The 17,500-nt window shown below is 42.3% G+C and overlaps 1 protein-coding gene and 1 pseudogene across 1 annotated transcript in view; one reads left to right on the forward strand and one right to left on the reverse strand.

The window, feature by feature from the left end:
- Positions 1 to 3,058: 3,058 nt before the first annotated feature.
- LOC138005497 (melatonin receptor type 1B-A-like) lies at positions 3,059 to 9,976 on the reverse strand (annotated as a pseudogene).
- The window catches only part of LOC138005500 (melatonin receptor type 1A-like), a 51,172-nt gene continuing 40,850 nt past the window's right edge, over positions 7,179 to 17,500 (forward strand). The window contains exon 1 of the mRNA XM_068851717.1: positions 7,179 to 7,252. The gene's annotated coding sequence lies outside the window, so the exon portion shown is untranslated. The remainder of the gene's footprint in view (positions 7,253 to 17,500) is intronic.

Raw genomic sequence — 17,500 nt, forward strand, 5'->3', positions numbered from 1 at the left:
GGCCTTGACGGCAAGCCCCCTCAATTTTGAGAGGCCACAATGGCTTGAACACGGGCTACGCCCGTGCTCAAGCGAAAACTCCAGTAGCTACCTTTTAGCAAATTCGCCCAGATATCAAGGGCCAAACGCCTAAAATTCCGTCAAAAATCGGCTGATCACACTCGATTTACTCAGCCTGGCTCACAGAATGCCATTCTGGAGAGAAACGCACATATAACTACAAATTATATTATAGTTATCTGTGCATCTTTCTCCAGAATGGCATTCTAAGAGCCATGCTGAGTAAATCGAGTGTGATCAGCCGATTTTTGACTGAATTTTAGGCGTTTGGCCCTTGATATCTGAGCGAATTTGCTAAAAGGTAGCTACTGGAGTTTTCGCTTGAGCACGGGCGTAGCCCGTGTTCAAGCCATTGTGGCCTCTCAAAATTGAGGGGGCTTGCCGTCAAGGCCTGCTTTGCCAAACAGCCCAGGGACAGGTCTAACTCTGAGTTGGGTGTCAAAAGCACAGGGCTGGGGGGGTTGCTGCTTTGAGACTTTAACTGCAGTTAGAGTTTGTGGCCTTGTTAAGTCAGACTTTACACTGTAGCATGCCTTCATTGGCAATTTTTCCTGGACTAGTCTAGGCTTCAATGATAGTTTGCTTTTGATCACCAATTAGAGTGAACCCACACTGTGGTGTGGGTAGGTGATTGTTGGTTGTCTAACCAAAGCAGAGGGGTGGGCAAGGTAGTTTTTCTTTAAGTTTCTGACGGTAGCAGAATGGGCTTGTTTTCACAATCTCTGCAGGCACCTTTTGACAAATCCAGTTAGAAATTTGTAGTTATCTGTGCGTCTCTCTCCAGAATGGCATTCTGTGAGCCAGGCTAAGTAAATCGAGTGTGATTAGCCGATTTTTGACTGATTTTTAGGCGTTTGGCCCTTGAAATCTGAGCTAAATTGCTAAAAGGTAGCTACTGGAGTTTTCGCTTGAGCACGGGGGCTTGCCGTCAAGGCCTGCTTTTCCAAACAGCCCAGCCCTTGATCAAGGGCCAAACGCCTAAAATTCAGTCAAAAATCGGCTGATCACACTCGATTTACTCAGCCTAGCTCACAGAATGCCATTCTAGAGAGAGAGGAACAGATAACTATAAATTTCTAACTGGATTTGTCAAAAGGTGCCTGCAGAAATTGTGAAAACAAGCCAATTCTGCTACCGTCACACTCTTAAAGAAAAGCTTCCCTCCCCACCCCTGTGCTTTGCTCAGACGGCAAGCCCCCTCAATTTTGAGAGGCCACAATGGCTTGAACACGGGCTACGCCCGTGCTCAAGCGAAAACTCCAGTAGCTACCTTTTAGCAATTTCGCTCAGAATATTTGAATTATATATATATATATATATATATTTGAATTAACAAGGCTGGAAATCCAACGATGTAGTCCCAAGCTAGTAGGATCCGAAGGATACACAACGCTTTGCTAGAAATATTAAGTAATTTGAGTGAACAAATAGCGACAGCGAACTACTAGCAGAACCATTGAATGAAAAACATATTGCCGTGAGTGGGAATCGAACCCGCGTCCCCCTGGTTACTAGTCGGGTGTGCTAACCACTGCACCATCACGACAACCCTGCTGGAAACAGAGCAATCGGTGAGGTGATTGGTTAGCCACGGGGTTCCCCGGCGTTTAACATTCAGGAACAGGACGTACATCGGATCATCCGAGGATGATTCACAGGGGCCAAAAGGAGGATAACTCAATTCTTCTATTCCCCGCTAAATCAGGCCATTCTGCTTGGGAATTCATACCACTTCAATGGGATCTTTGGGTATCTCGTTTTGCCACGCTTTAATAACTTAACATAACTGCTTATTATTGTCAAGTACAAACTCGAGGGATCCTTTTTTCGTTTTTCTTTAATTGTTTAGGTACATAAGATATTTGTTTGTCGTATTAAAATTCTGCTAACTTTTATTGTGACGCCGTATGTGGTTTCGACTGGCCTATTCTCATTTAATATTTTTTGTACTCTGTATTTTACACTCGTACATTTATTATGCCCTTTTTGCTCATTTAGGACCTTACCCTGGTGCCAAGAGTTTGGGTTCCCGCAGTCAGTTGCCCAAACTGTTCCTACCCAAACGACACTTCTTTTGCGTTTTTCCAACATTGCGGTTATACACGAAAGAAGAACGCCACCGTTCCAGATTGTGAGAAAGTTCGTTTAGACCTTGCTGCAAGGCCAAGAGCGATAAACCCTACCAGAAGCAGAAGTCCAGCCTACAGCACGAGCTCGAGCGTTTACTTCACTCGCTAACCTCTCCTAAATCTCTTATATCGGCCACCCCGCAGGATTTAACGAGGTTTCTGATTTGGAAGGATAAAGGGGGAAAAACTAAAATTCATCTTACCCAGTATAAGCACTTTGGAGTTCCCGGTAAAGCTCGGTGCCGGTGTCCAACCAGACTCGCAGCTGGAACTGTTGATAATTTAATTGGGAAATTACGCTCCATTTTTATAGAAGCAGGGCGGGGTGATACTTGGAATGATATTTTCGAAGTGGGGAACCCGGCAGCTCATCAATCCTTGAGACAGTACTCACCTTAGTACGCGAAGAACAAGCAAAGGCGCGAGTTTGTAAAAAACAAGCTATTCCTATCTTCTTTGGGAAGTTGACCGAGCTCTGTTTATATCTCAGAGATTCAGTTTTTTCTAAAGGTATATCTGCTGTTCAGAGCTATCTCTATGCAAGGGACCTAGCCTTTTTCTGTCTTGATTTCTATTCAGGGGATCGTGGCTCAGACCTGGGTAGGATCTTTACGAAGGAAATTGTTTGTCTCCCAGATGGGGATGGGTTTTTATTCCGCCACTCTTTTGGCAAGACTTTGAGAGGTGGCGGAAAAACCAATACCTTCATGATTAAGGAATGTCCGGACCCGAAGATCTGTCCGGTAGCCAATTTAAGGTTATACGTTAAGTTATGTGACCTTATGTGCGTAAACTTGAGAGAAGGCTATTTATTCAGGGCCTTAAACAGCAAAAGTGAAATTTTTAAAGATTTTACTCTGCACCTACGTTCAGCTGGGATTTATGACAGAGAAGACAAGGAAAGTGGAAACTGTGAAAACTCGACGCGGTAAATTTCCGCCTCCTGTAAACACGTCTATGAAGCCGATGACAGATACCGGAAAAAAACATAGGATGAAACCCAGAGTGGCCTTCATCATTGTCAAGGTAGCGCGAATTTCCATCCATTTTCTGTATTCCTGATCTGCTCGCCGCCGATTGTCGTCCATCTGAGCAATTTGCTGGTTGCTTGATCTGATAGTAAAGAAACACTTACTGTAGCTGAACACGATGAATCCCATAGGTAATCCAACGAAAACAAGAATAAAAGGAGTGGTGTAGGTCATGTTGACGTCGAATGGGTAAATACAGATTGCTTTTCCCGGGTGAAATACATAATAACCCCATCCAAACAAAGGAGGGACGCTGGCCATGCTAGGTAAAAGCCACAGCAAGGTGATTATCACCATGATGTTTCTCCTGGTAAAAATAACTTTGTTAGAAATCGGGCGACAAACTGCGAAGTAGCGATTGACAGCAATCGCTGCCATGTTTCCCATTGAAACTATGGTAAAAGAGCATAGGAGACATCCTTGGAAATCTCAGACTACCGGGCCAAATGGTCATTCGCTTGAGATGAGGACCTTCAGAGAAATTGGCATGACGATGATAGACATCAAAATGTCGCTCACTGCTAAATTTGTCACAAACATGTTTGGAAGCGTACGAAGGTGGTGGTATTTGCAAACAGAGGCACAGACGATACCATTACCAGCAAATGAAATGATAATGAGGAATGTCAGAATCAAAGGCTCCATTATCCTTGATACGATGCTGCGATTGAACAAGTCAAACTTCAAATTGGGATATTCATTCAAGGAGGCAGCCATGAGGTTCTTTAGCTTCAACTGCAAGAAAGACGGGAATGATGTTGATTAATTACTACTTAAGGTAAATCTATCGTGCCCGGTATGGACACAAAACGCCAACAAACTGGATTGAATACAAATTGAATAGAGCGCAAGCAAACTTGATAAAATGAACACAAAGTTAATTAATGGCACCCGAACTTAATTTGAGGCGTACTAAATATAAAACTTAATTGAATACAAATCGGTAAGGACGGTACAAGGACACGAAAAAAAATCATACAAATTTTATAATAGGCTAATTTGCAGGTAATGTAAGCCATGAGGTTCTTTAGCTTCAACTGCAAGAAAGACGAGTCCCGAATCAACACCAAGTTGAGATTCACTGACGTCAACAATTTTGACTACGATGATAGCTTAAGAGCGCCTCTCAGAAATCTTCACCTAAGACCGTCCAAGATAAAAAAATTGAAAATTGCCAAACTTTGTCACAATAAAGGACTACCAAAACCATTTTTAGAAAAAATATGTTTTAGTTTGTTTCGATAATTATTTTACCTGGACGGCGACTTTTTCGGTATAGGGCCTTGTGAGCGAGTGAAAACTACTCCAAAATGTCGTCTTTTTGAAATAACGAATGAGTAACTTGAAAATCAAAACAACGCGGCACATCTAGAGTAATTCATTTACCCTTTCGCGCTGTTTAGGGTGCAATATACCAAAACTGGAATTTTTGACCAAAATTTTAAAATTTAACCTTTGTTAGAGGGTACAGAGGCACAGAGGAACAGTGGTTACACAGGAACAGTGTACAGTGGGTACAGAGGAACAGTAGGTACAGAGGTACAGAGGAACAGTGGGTACAGAGGTACAGAGGAACCGTAGGTACAGAGGAACAATGGTTACACAGGAACAGTGTACAGTGGGTACAGAAGCACAGTGGAACAGAGGGTACAGAGGAACAGTAGGTACAGAGGAACAATAGGAAGAGGTGAAACAGTGGTTGCAGAGGAACATTCGGTATGGAGGAACAGAGGGACAGCAGTTACAGAGGGACAGTGGGTACAGAGGAACAGTGCATGGTAAGTGAGGAACAGTGGTAACAGAGGAACTCAGGAACAGTGGGTACAGAGAGAAACAGTGAACAGGGAGGAATGTTTAGTGGTTGCGTACCTCCAAGAGTTACAAGTGGTACATTATCACTGAAAGCTCATGCATGTAAAGGCAAACCAGGCTATGGGGCCTGACAGCATTCCTCCGGGAATAATTAAAAGACTTGGTTAGGAACTGGCCGAGCCTGTAATAAAGATCTTTAACACATAGCTTTCTAGCGGTGATGTCCCCATTCTGTGGAAATGTTCTAACATCACACCTGTTCCGAAGGTGAAAAAACCTCAATGTGAGAGCGACACCCGACCTATCTCGTTAACCTCTATTCCGCCTAAGGTCTAAGATTTTGTGGTCTCTTGGAGGCGCACGGCCGCTCCCTTCCCACCAAAGACAGGCAACCCCTCATAAGTTGCAAAACTGAACACTTTAAAGAACCTTTTTTCCGGCAATGTGCCTGTATGCTCATGGCATATAATCTAGGAACTTATAGGCACGTAATGTACAATTTAATATATACTCCTAGTTTCTAGCTTTTTACCTAATTATTGTATCATATATTTTATAATTGTAAGGCCCAATCAATTTTGAACAGGATGTAATCAGTTTAAATTCTTTTTAAATTGATACCTATATTATTGTAAGAGAATTTCGTAATTCACTTATTTCTAAGCGCGATGATTTTATTAATAAACTAGACTTACCCATAAAATCCAAAAATTATTGGGCAGCCATGCAACTCAAAATTGCTTCAGTTCAGTGACTCACATAATAGTATCAGAAGGAAGAAGGCATTGCAACACAGTCACGGCGGAGTTTCAATGCCGCAATGGATGAATGTATTTCCCGTCGACAACGTGGAAAGGGGTCAACCATTCTCAGTCTTGAGTCGCATTAATTAGTGGGCAAATGCTGAGTATTTTGAGGTCTCATCATAGGTTCGAGGAATCAGTTTTTCTGAAACTTTCTTGTTTAGCAGATAATAATAAAATAAACATCCAGTGAAACGTTTGTGGATCGCCGGCGTTGAGATATCAGGTCTACGTTATTCCACCATTCCCTACTCTCCGTCTTTCCCTCCAAAAGCATCCTTCTGTTTTCACCAATAACCTCTGACACCCTCCTACTAAGTTCTTGAAGTTGATCGGTGCGTAAAACCGAAATGCGAGACTTGTATCGTAGCATGTACTTAACTACAGGTGTTATCCATCTTGGATCACGCTTTGACAGGGTAGCCGTTCGTAATGGAATGCACCTGTTAATACTAGACAGGACCTTCAATTATATTCTAGGATGCCCACAGCTTTTTCGATATTATCCGCCTCCAAAACTTCATCCCACCATTCCGAAGCGAGAGCCAGGTAAAGAGCTTGTTTCCGGTGTTCACGACAATCCCGAAATTGCACTTTCTGACTAATAGCCATAAGTTTCTTGCCAGCTGGAACGATAAATCCAAGGTGATCCGTCTTAATTAGCATCTTTATAGGATAAGTTTTTCCGAAGAGATCTGGCCTATTTGTGAAACAATTATCCAGAAATGAATCCCCTCGTGTTGGAAAATCCACCAGAGCGTTTTAACCAGTGATGCGTCAGTCTCGTCCAATTTCAACATGCTGTTTGTCAAGAAAAGTCGACCTTTGACCACCAAAGCGGAGGCGAGGTATGTTGAAATCACACACGCTAATCTCAATTTATTCACTGAACAATTTCAGACCTTAGGTTTACTGGAACTACTGTAGGTCAAGTGGAAGGTGTCACTGAAATTGAACTGGCGTGGTTTAAGAGTGACATATCCGGTATTAAAATAACTGACCTAAAAATTTGCATACTGGTAAGATTCATTCCATTCCTTATTTTTACGTAAACAAGTTTCCTTAATTTACCTTGGGAACATACCTGCAAAACAAACAAAGAAGGGATTGGTTGGATTTTCCTCGAAGTCCTCAAACGACCATCAACCAGTCGAACGCTTTGTGACCTTCGTGAGTTGTGCCGTGATTGTGTCGTCAGAGCTGTCAAGCAAGAGAATAGGACAAAGCACACAGACTGGTACCAATGGCTTCGTGCGGTTATTCTGAGTTTGTTGGGGGAATTTGTGGCCCAAGTTCTGATAATCCAGCTAACCTTCAATAGCAAAATGTGATAAGGACATCAAGGCACACTTGAGAAGTTACAAAGTGTCGGATTCTTCTCTGGATACAGAGGCTAGGCTTTTGCTCACATGTGCAGGTAAGCTTAACTGAAATCACTTTGCGAAATACGCAGATACTACCTGTTACAGTCTTAATGTCAAAAGCAGAATACCCGGCCACAAGAAATGGACCCTAAAAACACTGCTGCCGAAGTGCCGCAGTCGTGTTGTTGGATACACCTTGTTCTTTAATCCATGAGGCAAGCACCGCGGCACTGCGGCACTGGCCAGTCTTCTCAGCTCAATTTAACCTTAACTGATTAGAGTGTAATGTGAAGTGCTAGGTTTTTACCCCACATGAACCATGTGAGCGTTAGCCCTACTAATAGAAATAGGCCCACACAAGGACAGAGAAAAACTCTGACCAGGGTGGAAATTGAACCAACGACCTTCGGGTTAGATCACCGCGGGTATGTTCACAAAGTGAATTAAGGAAACATGTAACTGACTTGTTTGCGTAAAAATATGGAATGGACTGAATCTTACTAGTATGCAAATTTTTATGTCAGTTATTTTAATTACCGGATATGTCACTCTTAAACCAAGCCAGTTCAATTTCAATGACACGTTCCACTTGACCTACAGTAGTTCCAGAAAACCTTAAGGTCTGAAATTGTTCAGTGAATAAATCGAAACTAGCGTGTGTGATTTCAATATACCTCGACTCCGCTTTGGTGGTCAAAGGTCGACTTTTCTTGACAAACAGGATGTTGAAATTGGGCCTCAAAAATCCTCCACTTCATTTATACACAAATTTTATTGAATTTAATTGCAGCAGAAACATTGGTTATTCCGGTGAATACAGTCTCGTTTGAGAAAGCGATGTACCAGGATGCTTTTTTGACGTTCGAATTTCGCACAAATTTGGCACTCTGTAATCAATCTAAAAAATGTTAAGTTTTAAAATTTGGTCAAAAATTCCAGTTTTGGTATATTGTACCGTTAACAGCGCTAAAGGGTGAATGAATTACTCTAGCTGTGCCATGTTGTTTTGATTTTCAATTTACTCATTGGTTATTTCAGAAAGAGCGATACAAACAAGCGTCATTTTGGAGTCGTTTTTACTCGCTCACAAGGCCCCATACCGAAAAAGTCGCCGTCCAGGTAAAATAATTATCGAAGCAAACTAAAACATATTTTTTTCTAAAAATGGTTTTGGTAGTCCTTTATTGTGACAAAATTTGGCAATTTTCGATTTTTTTTTATTTTGCACGGTCTAAGGTGAAAATTGCTGAGAAGCGCTCTTAAGTTATAAAATGTTGGCCCAAAATTTTAAAATCGTACCCAGTTTCGTTTTTAGAATCGGCGATAAATCGTGTGTGAAATTAGTGATTCTCAGCCTGAAAGTTGTCATTTTCTTTGCAAAACTATCTGATAAATAATGCACTAGCTTATCCAATTTAATACTGATCAAACAGAGCTCAATAGCTTTGAAACTCAACTACACCTTTTTTTTTTATAAGAATGTTGTTTTTCCGGCCCAGGCTGAATATTCTTTTTTTTCTGCCGATTTTAGGCTGAAAATATTCTTGTATTATTCTTAAATGACATTTCCGATTTAGAATTTATCGGGGTATCAATTACAAATGTTTGGTATCTAGATCTGTTTTCGCTTGGTTTTGTCATTTAAAAAAGAAAGATTTGTCATATACTTTTTTGCGGTTTAGTTTATGTCTTTTGTGCTGAGTACTGTACATATGTATTACATGTACCGTTCATCGAAGTATCATTAGCGTTGAACATTTTCCTATAGCTTGTGCAGATTTTTTCGTTTTGTTGGCTAGTTTCGCCGTTCAGAGAAAGGAATAATTTTATACGGTTAAGTTAAAAACATAAAATTGTATTGTATTTACAGATGTTTTAACACACAAAATTATATCTATCCTCTTCAAAATCTCAGCCTCGGCTTTATTCTTAAAATATTCTTAAAATTTCGCAAATTTCAGCCTTGATATTCTTATAAAATATATTCTTATAAAAAAAAAAAAAGAGTGCAGGTTGGTTTATTCCTCATTTTCCAGGGACCCGGAGAGAGTTTTCCACCATGACATTAAATGGCATTTAATTAGGAGAAAACAGGGAAAACAGATTGTTATGCGAAACCCTAACCTTATTCCAATTTTTTCTTCGTCGTTTCGTGCAGTTTATCTTGGTGCTGCGGAAAGACCTGAAATCGCCCACCTTCTCACCAGCAATGAGCAATATCCTCTTTTATTATATAAACACCAATGAAACACCAAGTGAGCTTTCGCGCGAAAACATGATATCTTCACACGTGAAGATAACATGTTTTTTTTCACACGTGAAAAGATCCCTGTTGCTGTGGTTACATATGAAAATCGCTCCTTTCGATGTCTTTCGTGAAATTATTTAGTATTTCAATTCATTGGTGTTTATATTACATGGCCGCTTGAAATTTCTCTTCTCGGGTTGAAAAATATTTGTTCAACAATCGAAGAGAAATTTCGTATCTCCGCGCGGCCATGTAATATCCTCTATCTCCTCTCCGACAGCTGATCCACTATGTTGATCCGTTGTTATCGTTTTCGTCCGAACAAAATACAACGTTAATTCATTTAAGGATCACCAAACTGAAGCAAATGGTAAAATGTGGCGTCCGTTCACTTACAAGTCTCAGCCTTCGTCATGGACAGGTCAGGGCCATTCCAGTTTACTCCTTCTCCGAGAATAAACTTTTTGGAATCCAGTGGCCCGTTCCTGGAAAGTCCCGAAAACTTTCCAGGTGCTACTGACAATTCCATTTATATTGCTGAAAACGAAGAGCTTTTAAACAATCAAACTTCAAAATTTAGACGACCAGGTGTTCAAAAAAGCTAATCGCAGTTTGAAAATTGTCTTTTTGGATCGGGGGTCGAAGCGGAATAATGGAATTAAATAACGGCTTCAAAAAGAACATGAATAAGGAATATTTAGTGCCAGAACATTCGGAATAAATAACTTTACGGTTCAAATTCAAATGTATTCTTGGTTTGCACCACATGACACGGCGGCCATCTTGGATGTCAAAAATTTGCATAATAACTAGACGCTCCATGAGCGTACACTGGGTTGCCTATGATACATGTTACTCAAAAACAGAAGGGACTGAGTTGGCTGGTATTGAACTGCAGCGTTCCAGTCAGTTTTTTCAAGTCGGGGGTCATTAAGACCATTTAAGGGGTCACCCAGAAGTCGTGCCAGCACAGGCCCTTTGGCAAAAAAGGAAAGATTGCAGGAAAGATTGCAGAAAATAAAAGGGAATCAAGAAACTTTGGCGGGGTTAGTATCTGGATGGGTAACCTAAAAAATATATCACTTTGTAACAGAAGCATAGGACCGAAAATTCTATTTAAACGCTCAAAAATGCGAACTAAGCAAGGTACAGATTTTGTTAGCTTGCTTTATGCGAAAAAAAAAAAGGCTTCAGTAAACTCTGTGATGCATTCAAGGAGTTCGATTCCTTCAATGTTTGTTAAATCCATAAAAATTGCCATTTGATTTTAGTGCAGTCCTGTTCAGGGACTCCCTCTTACCCCGCCCTGAAAATAGACCTGGAAGCCAGGCGGGAAAAGAGAGAGCCCTGTATTACTGGAAGGCGCATGCTCGGAATGAACCAATCATATTGCATTAGATGCCAGGCTGGATATGTAAATAAAGGGAACCTTGAAACTCCAACAAAAAATCGTATATGAAAATTACTGTGTGATTTGCAGTGTCAGGAAAGAGAACATATAAATTATGCCTCGTCGTGACCAAACGAGGAGAAAAAACCTCTATCACAGTGATGTTGGAAAATTATTGCCGAATAAATGTAACGACTGAGAGAAGATCGCAATAAATCGTTGCAAAGGCTGAACTAGTAAATATAGCATAGGATTTCGATTTCACTAAGCGACAAAACAGCTCGGGGCCATAATCTCATATTATCTGCAGTACTTTACCTCTAACAATGAGTTTCAGAAGGAAAGTGCTTTTAAGTAGCAAAGATAAAAGTAAGGTGACACACGCTTTTAAGTAGCATTATTTCATCCTTATTAATTAATATTCACGAACAAATTTTGACCAGAAAAAAAATCGTGATAAATTGACGTCCGAATAATCGATGTTTAACTGTGCATATATATGTATAAATTTAATAGGAACATTGCTTCATAATTGCGTTATCAACACAAACTGGTATGTAAAGAAACAAATACTCCAGGTTGTGATTCAACTTTGTTTAACTTTTTACCTAACTTTGTCAGGAATAATGCTCAGTTTTTCTGTCACGCAATCGTTTTTTTAGTTTTCCGATATAAAAATCACTGCAGTCTCAACAGCCACCTCTACATAAGACCTTAGCCATTTGGCCACGGCCGTGAGTCTGTCCTTGTAAGGAAAGAAAGATTTAATACGACTAGTGCTTTGAAACTGATTATTCTAAGGAAAAATTAATAGTCTGAGTAAATTACTCTACTCTAATTACTAAAAAAAAAAATACTTCGTTTGTCACCGGTGTTTGTGTATTATTCCCGATAAAACTGAGAGTATTTTCGACATCTTTTACCTGACTGTTTTATATTGGGTATCCAAACAATTTGTGCCCGATTTTGAAACGAAATTGGTAGGCTTAAACTCCTGAAACAATCACAGTTTCAATAATTACTGGGCAACTCAAATATATGTTCACTGGATCAGTGCAATTATCACATATCTAGATAACAATAAATAATGAACAATAAACAAGAGTTCCAGCAGGAGATTTGTTAGTCTTCGTTGAGCGATTCACATCCACAACCTACAGTATATTTGTAAGTTTCAAAGAGTCTCGGGAGAGCAATTAAATCAAAATTAGTTTTTTTTTGCACCAACATCATGCAGCTGTTCGGTTGGGTTTCAGGCACGAAATTCCACACTTTCGTATGTCTTCCATCTGATCTTCCACGATTGGGACTCACGATAAGAAGGACTCACTTACAATTAACATTGGACTCGGACTCGGATTAAAGGAACAACCATGTAGCAAACAGACTTGCCAAATCCTGTTGCAGGTTTAACAAAACCATCATTACCGGTAACGACTGCATGAATAGCTTGCAGGTAAAGTGGCATTTCTTGAAGGCGAAATCAATTGCCTCCAGAAACTTGGAGTTATAATTTCCTTTCACATTATCCCTATGTATCCAGTGTAAAAGCGCGCGGAATAAACTATGCCCAAATAAGGAATCTTTTTCCAAATATGGTTTTCCCCCCAGTTTTGGGGGAAAAAATGGCGTCATTCCGAGCATGCGCCTGCAAGTAATACAGGACTTTCTCTTTTCCCGCCTGGGTTCCAGGCCCATTTTCAGGGCGGGGTAAGAGGGAGTCCCGCAACGGGACTAATTTTAGTGTTGTATGTAATACCAAGTTAGTAAAATAAGTCACCTCAGGTCATTGGTGATTTGATTAATACAGCCCTTCTAGAACCAATAAAGGAGTACTGCCTTTTAAAGAGTCTTTCCCCCTTTGACCCGGACTCAGAGGTCGTGGTCTTCAGTGTTCCTGATGTTTCCTGATTTCCTCGGCGTTCTCAGCTTTAAATCCTCGCAAGGCATCTGGTCCGGATGGAAAATAAGTCACCTCAGGTCATTGGTGATTTGATTATTACAGCCCTTCTAGAACCAATGCAGGAGTACCGCCTTTTATAGAGTCTTTTCCCCTTTGACCCGGACTCAGAGGTCGTCGTCTTCAGTGTTCCTGATGTTTCCTCGGCGCTCTCATCTTTAAATCCTCGCAAGGCATCTGGTCCGGATGGCGTGCCTAATTGGGTCCTTAGGGAGTACGTAGACTTCTGGGCTGACCCAGTGTGCTCAATTTTAAACTCTTCATTTGCCGAGCAAAAGCTCCGTTCAAAGTGGAAGTTGTCTCGAAGCATTTAAGACCAATTTCACTCAGCGGAGGCCTTTGTTCTTCATGCTCTCGTTGCTCCAGCCATCTTGAAAATTGTCGATCCCAACCAGTTTGGCGCCATTCCCAAGTCTTCCTGTGAACACGCTCTTATTTCCATGCCACATACGTAGGCACAAGCTACCGATGGAACTACCGCTGCAGTATGGATTGTTCAGCTGGACTATAGAAAGGCGTTTGACCTGTTCGACCATTGCATTCTGGCCAACAACCACGTGGCGTTGCTCGCTAGGTTAACGATTTTCTCACGGACAAAAGTCAATGTGTGAAACTTTCTCACGATTGTTTCTCAGAGTAGGGACCTGTGCCATCCGGCGTACCCCAGGGCACCAAGCTGGGTCCTTGGTAATTCGTTCTTATGATCAATGACCTCCGCCCTCAGATACACAAACATGGAAATATGTTGACGACACTGCCCTTGCAGACGTGATCCCAAAGGATGGTGTTAGTCACATCAAGAGTGCTGTGGATTCGGTCTTTCGCTGGTCGCGCAGTAACAAGCTCCAACTTAACCTTGACAAGTGCAAAGAATTAACGATTGACCTTAAGAAGATCAGACAGTCTTTTGCTTTCATATCAAACGATGACAAAGATCTAGATTATGTCATGCACGAAGTTAAGATTTTAGGCCTAAATATCTCAATTAACTTGCTGTGGAATGAACACACTTCTGACATGATTAAGAAAGCTAATAAGAGACTCTATTTTTCTGATCTTACTTAAACGAGCTAGTGTTCCTTCAAATGATATTCTTAATTTTTATCGTACATGTGTAAGACCGGTATTAGAGTACTGCGTGCCACTCTTTCATCATAGCCTCCCTGCGTATCTATGCAACGACATCGAGCGTGTGCAGAGGCGCGCCTTATCTGTCATCGCACCAGCAAGTTCTTACTGCGAAATTGGAGAGCCTATCTCATTTCAATGCACGCTTAAAGAAAGACGCTCCGGGTTGAGTGAGAAACTGTTCACCTCCATTACGCTAGATATAGACCACAAACACCACCTTCTTCCGGAGAAGAATTTGTCTAGGTATACTTTTAGCCGCGCCCTTTCAAGAATGTTAAGGCTCATACAAATCATTTTAAAAACACTTTCTTTCCAGCAATGACCATTATTTAGATTTTAATGTTTAGTATTTAGTTAGAAATAGTTTTAATAATAATTTTTACATGTAAATACTTCATATCAATTATTATGTAAATTTGTCCCCGCAAAGGTTGAACTTACCAGCAATTTGCCATGCGATGGACCAGACTATTAACAAGAAACTATTTCAATAGGAAACTGTTTCAAAAAACAAAATAGTGTTTCGTTTCCGGAATGGTGATGGCTTTTTTATTCGAATCCGAAGATCAATGGGAAGAGGTCGGGTTGCGATTGCACGCTCTGCAGTGACTGTGAAGGCCAATCCGAAATCTACACGGCTTGGCGCAAAACGGGCAGATAAGGACTTAGTCCGATGTTGCGGTTTGCGGGGGTTGTGCGGTCACCTGCTTTCTTCTCTGGCGTTTGGTATCTGTTGAAGGCTTTCTTTCTTCCTCAAACTGCCATGCGGCCACCTTTATTGTAACGCTCTATAGTGCTCTGTCTACAGCCAACTGATCCCACTCGGAATGGTCGATTTTCGTCAATGACAGCTTTCGCTTCACCTGGTCCTTGAAGCCCGTCTTGGGGTGCCCCTCGATCTCGCTTGCCTTGCTTTAGTTCACCACAAAAGATGACCTTTGGCAACCTGAAGGCATCCATACGGGAGACGTGCCCTGCCCATTTCAGCTGCTTCAGCATCAGCACACTCTCTATGCTCTTGAAGTTGGCGCGCAGGAGCACTTCCTCGTTCGTGATGTAGTCCTGCCACTGAATGCCGATGATGGAATGAAGGAATCTCTGGCGGAATCGCTCTAGAAGGTTCACAGGCTTTCTCTACAGAACCAAGGCCTCGGAGCCACAGAGGATGGTGGCGATCACGACAGATCTACACACTTTATTTAATCTTTGTTTCAATGTGGAGAGAGTGGTTTTCCAGACACGCTTTTGAAGGCGTCCGAAGGAGCTACTTGCTTTGGCCAAGTGGCTTCTACATCCTTTGTAGCAGTGGCATTGCTGGAGACGACGCTTCCAAGGTAAGTGAAGGTCTCCACTTTATGCAGCTAGTGACCGTTGATGTTGATACTGGGTGGGTGGTAGGTGTCGCGAGGGGCTTTCTGACTCATTACTTCTGTTTTCTTGAGGCTGATGGTTAGTCCAAAGGCTGTTGCTGCGTTGGCGAAGCATGTCACAATTCTCTGGAGGGCTTCCTGGGTGTGCGCCAGAAGGGCACAATCGTCAGCAGCGGCGGCGCAGGTTGAACACACAATCATAGGTACGGAACCGAATGTAGATGCCATCCTGAATATCATCCTTTGCTTCACGAAGCATCATTGCAAAGAAGATGGCAAAGAGTGTTGGCGCTAGTACACCATTCTCAATAGGAAACAAGTTTGAGAGCCCCCCGTTGAGCTTCACCTGTCCTTGCTGACTTGCATGCAGTTTCTGAAGGATTGTTAGGAAATTGGGGGCATCTGATTCTACTCAGGATACGCCAAAGTCCGTCTCTGCTCACGGTGTCAAAGGCCTTCGTCAGGTCTATGAAGGCTCCGTGAAGACTCATGTTCTACTCCCTGAAGTTCTCTTGAATTTGGCGAAGTACGAAGATGATATCTGCAGTTCCTCGGTTGGCGCGAAAACCGTACTGACTTTCTGGAAGGATGTCTTCTGCAATGGCTGGTATCAGTCTGTTGAGTAGAACACGTGCAAGAATCTTGCCGGCGATGGAAAGGAGAGTAATACCCCTGTAGTTGGAGCAGTCTGATTTCTCGCCCTTGTTCTTATATAGGGACACAATTTTGGCATTTCTCCCCTCTCCCAGCACACTTGGAACAGGGATGAGACCTTTTCCAGGAGTAGGTCCCCGCCGAGTTGGTCTACTTCCGCTGGGATACCGTCAGCACCGGGAACCCTTGTGGGTCTTGAGTTTTCTGACTGCTATCTTAACTTCCTCTATATCAGGAGGGTCATTTAGTTCCGCTTTCACTTGTTGCTGCGGAATTTTGACGATCGACGACTCCTGCACAGAGCTTTTGTATCCAAACAGACAGCTGAAGTTCTCAGCCCAACGTGAGAGAATGTCTGTTTTGTTTGTGGGGACCATTGAGCCATCTGATGAACGGAGTGGAGCTTGTGTTCGGTGGAAGGGTGCGTACACCTCTCTGAGAGCTTCATAGAATTCTCTGGTCCTTTTCCTGTCAGCGTAAAGCTGTACTCTGTCAGCTAGTGCCTGCCACCAGTTATTGTGAATGTCATGCAGCATTCTCTGAAGGCTGCTGCATGCCTGTCTGTATGTTGACTTGGCCGGATTGTATAGAAGCCTTTGATAGGCGAAGCGCTTTTCATCTAATAACTTTTGGATCTCATCGTCATTTTCGTCCAACTAGTCTTTGTTCTTTCGGGTTGAGAAGCCTTCCACTTCTGCTGCTGTCTCTTACAGTGTGATCTTCAGGTCTTTCCAGAGCTCCTCTGGCTCTGCAGCTGATGTTGTGCGAGGTTGTGACTTTATTCTCTAGTTTCTCTTGGAACTCGGCCTGACACAGGCGTAGATTCCCCAAATCCAGCTTTTTGACCTGCGGTCCCTTACCACTCTTGGTGGGTTTGAAGACCATCCTGAGGGATCCGCGTCATCCTGGGCATGACGCGTGTGTGTTGTACGTCTTTGGCATCCTTCTGGAACACGATGATGTAGTCCTATAAGTGCCAGTGTTTGGAGCGTGGGTATCTCCGTGTGGTCTTGAAGCGTGCTTTTTGCTGGAAGAGAGTGTTGCTGATGGCAAGGGCATGTTCTGCACACAGCTCTAGGAGCAAAAGTCCGTTGTCATTGCAATTGCCAATCCCTGTCGGCCTAGCACGCCTTGCTAGGTGGTTTAGCCCTTGCCGACCCTTGCATTGAAATCATCCTTGAGGTCAATCTTATCGGACTTGTCAATTCGCTGTAGCAGAGAACTGAGTTCACTGTAAGGGCTTCTTTGGTTGTGGGGTCTGCCTGGAGGGTTGAAGTGTAGGCACTGGTGAGTGTAGCTTACTTGTTGTCTCGCAGAGGAAGACGGAGGGAAATGAGACGGTCTGAATGTCCAACTGGAAGGCTTTGCAGCTTGTTGGCAATATTGGTCTTAATCATGAAGCCAAACTCTCGAGAATCTGCGGTCTTCCTTTGATTTTCCTGACCAGTAAAGGGTATAGCTCAGAGCTACGTAGCTTCTTGGAAACTAGCGCTGATCGCCTCTTTGGGCAATCGCTGTCGTTGAAGTCCTGCATGGTACGGAAACTCC

This window comes from Montipora foliosa, chromosome 6, assembly GCF_036669935.1.
Source record: "Montipora foliosa isolate CH-2021 chromosome 6, ASM3666993v2, whole genome shotgun sequence".
Classification (NCBI taxonomy): domain Eukaryota; kingdom Metazoa; phylum Cnidaria; class Anthozoa; order Scleractinia; family Acroporidae; genus Montipora; species Montipora foliosa.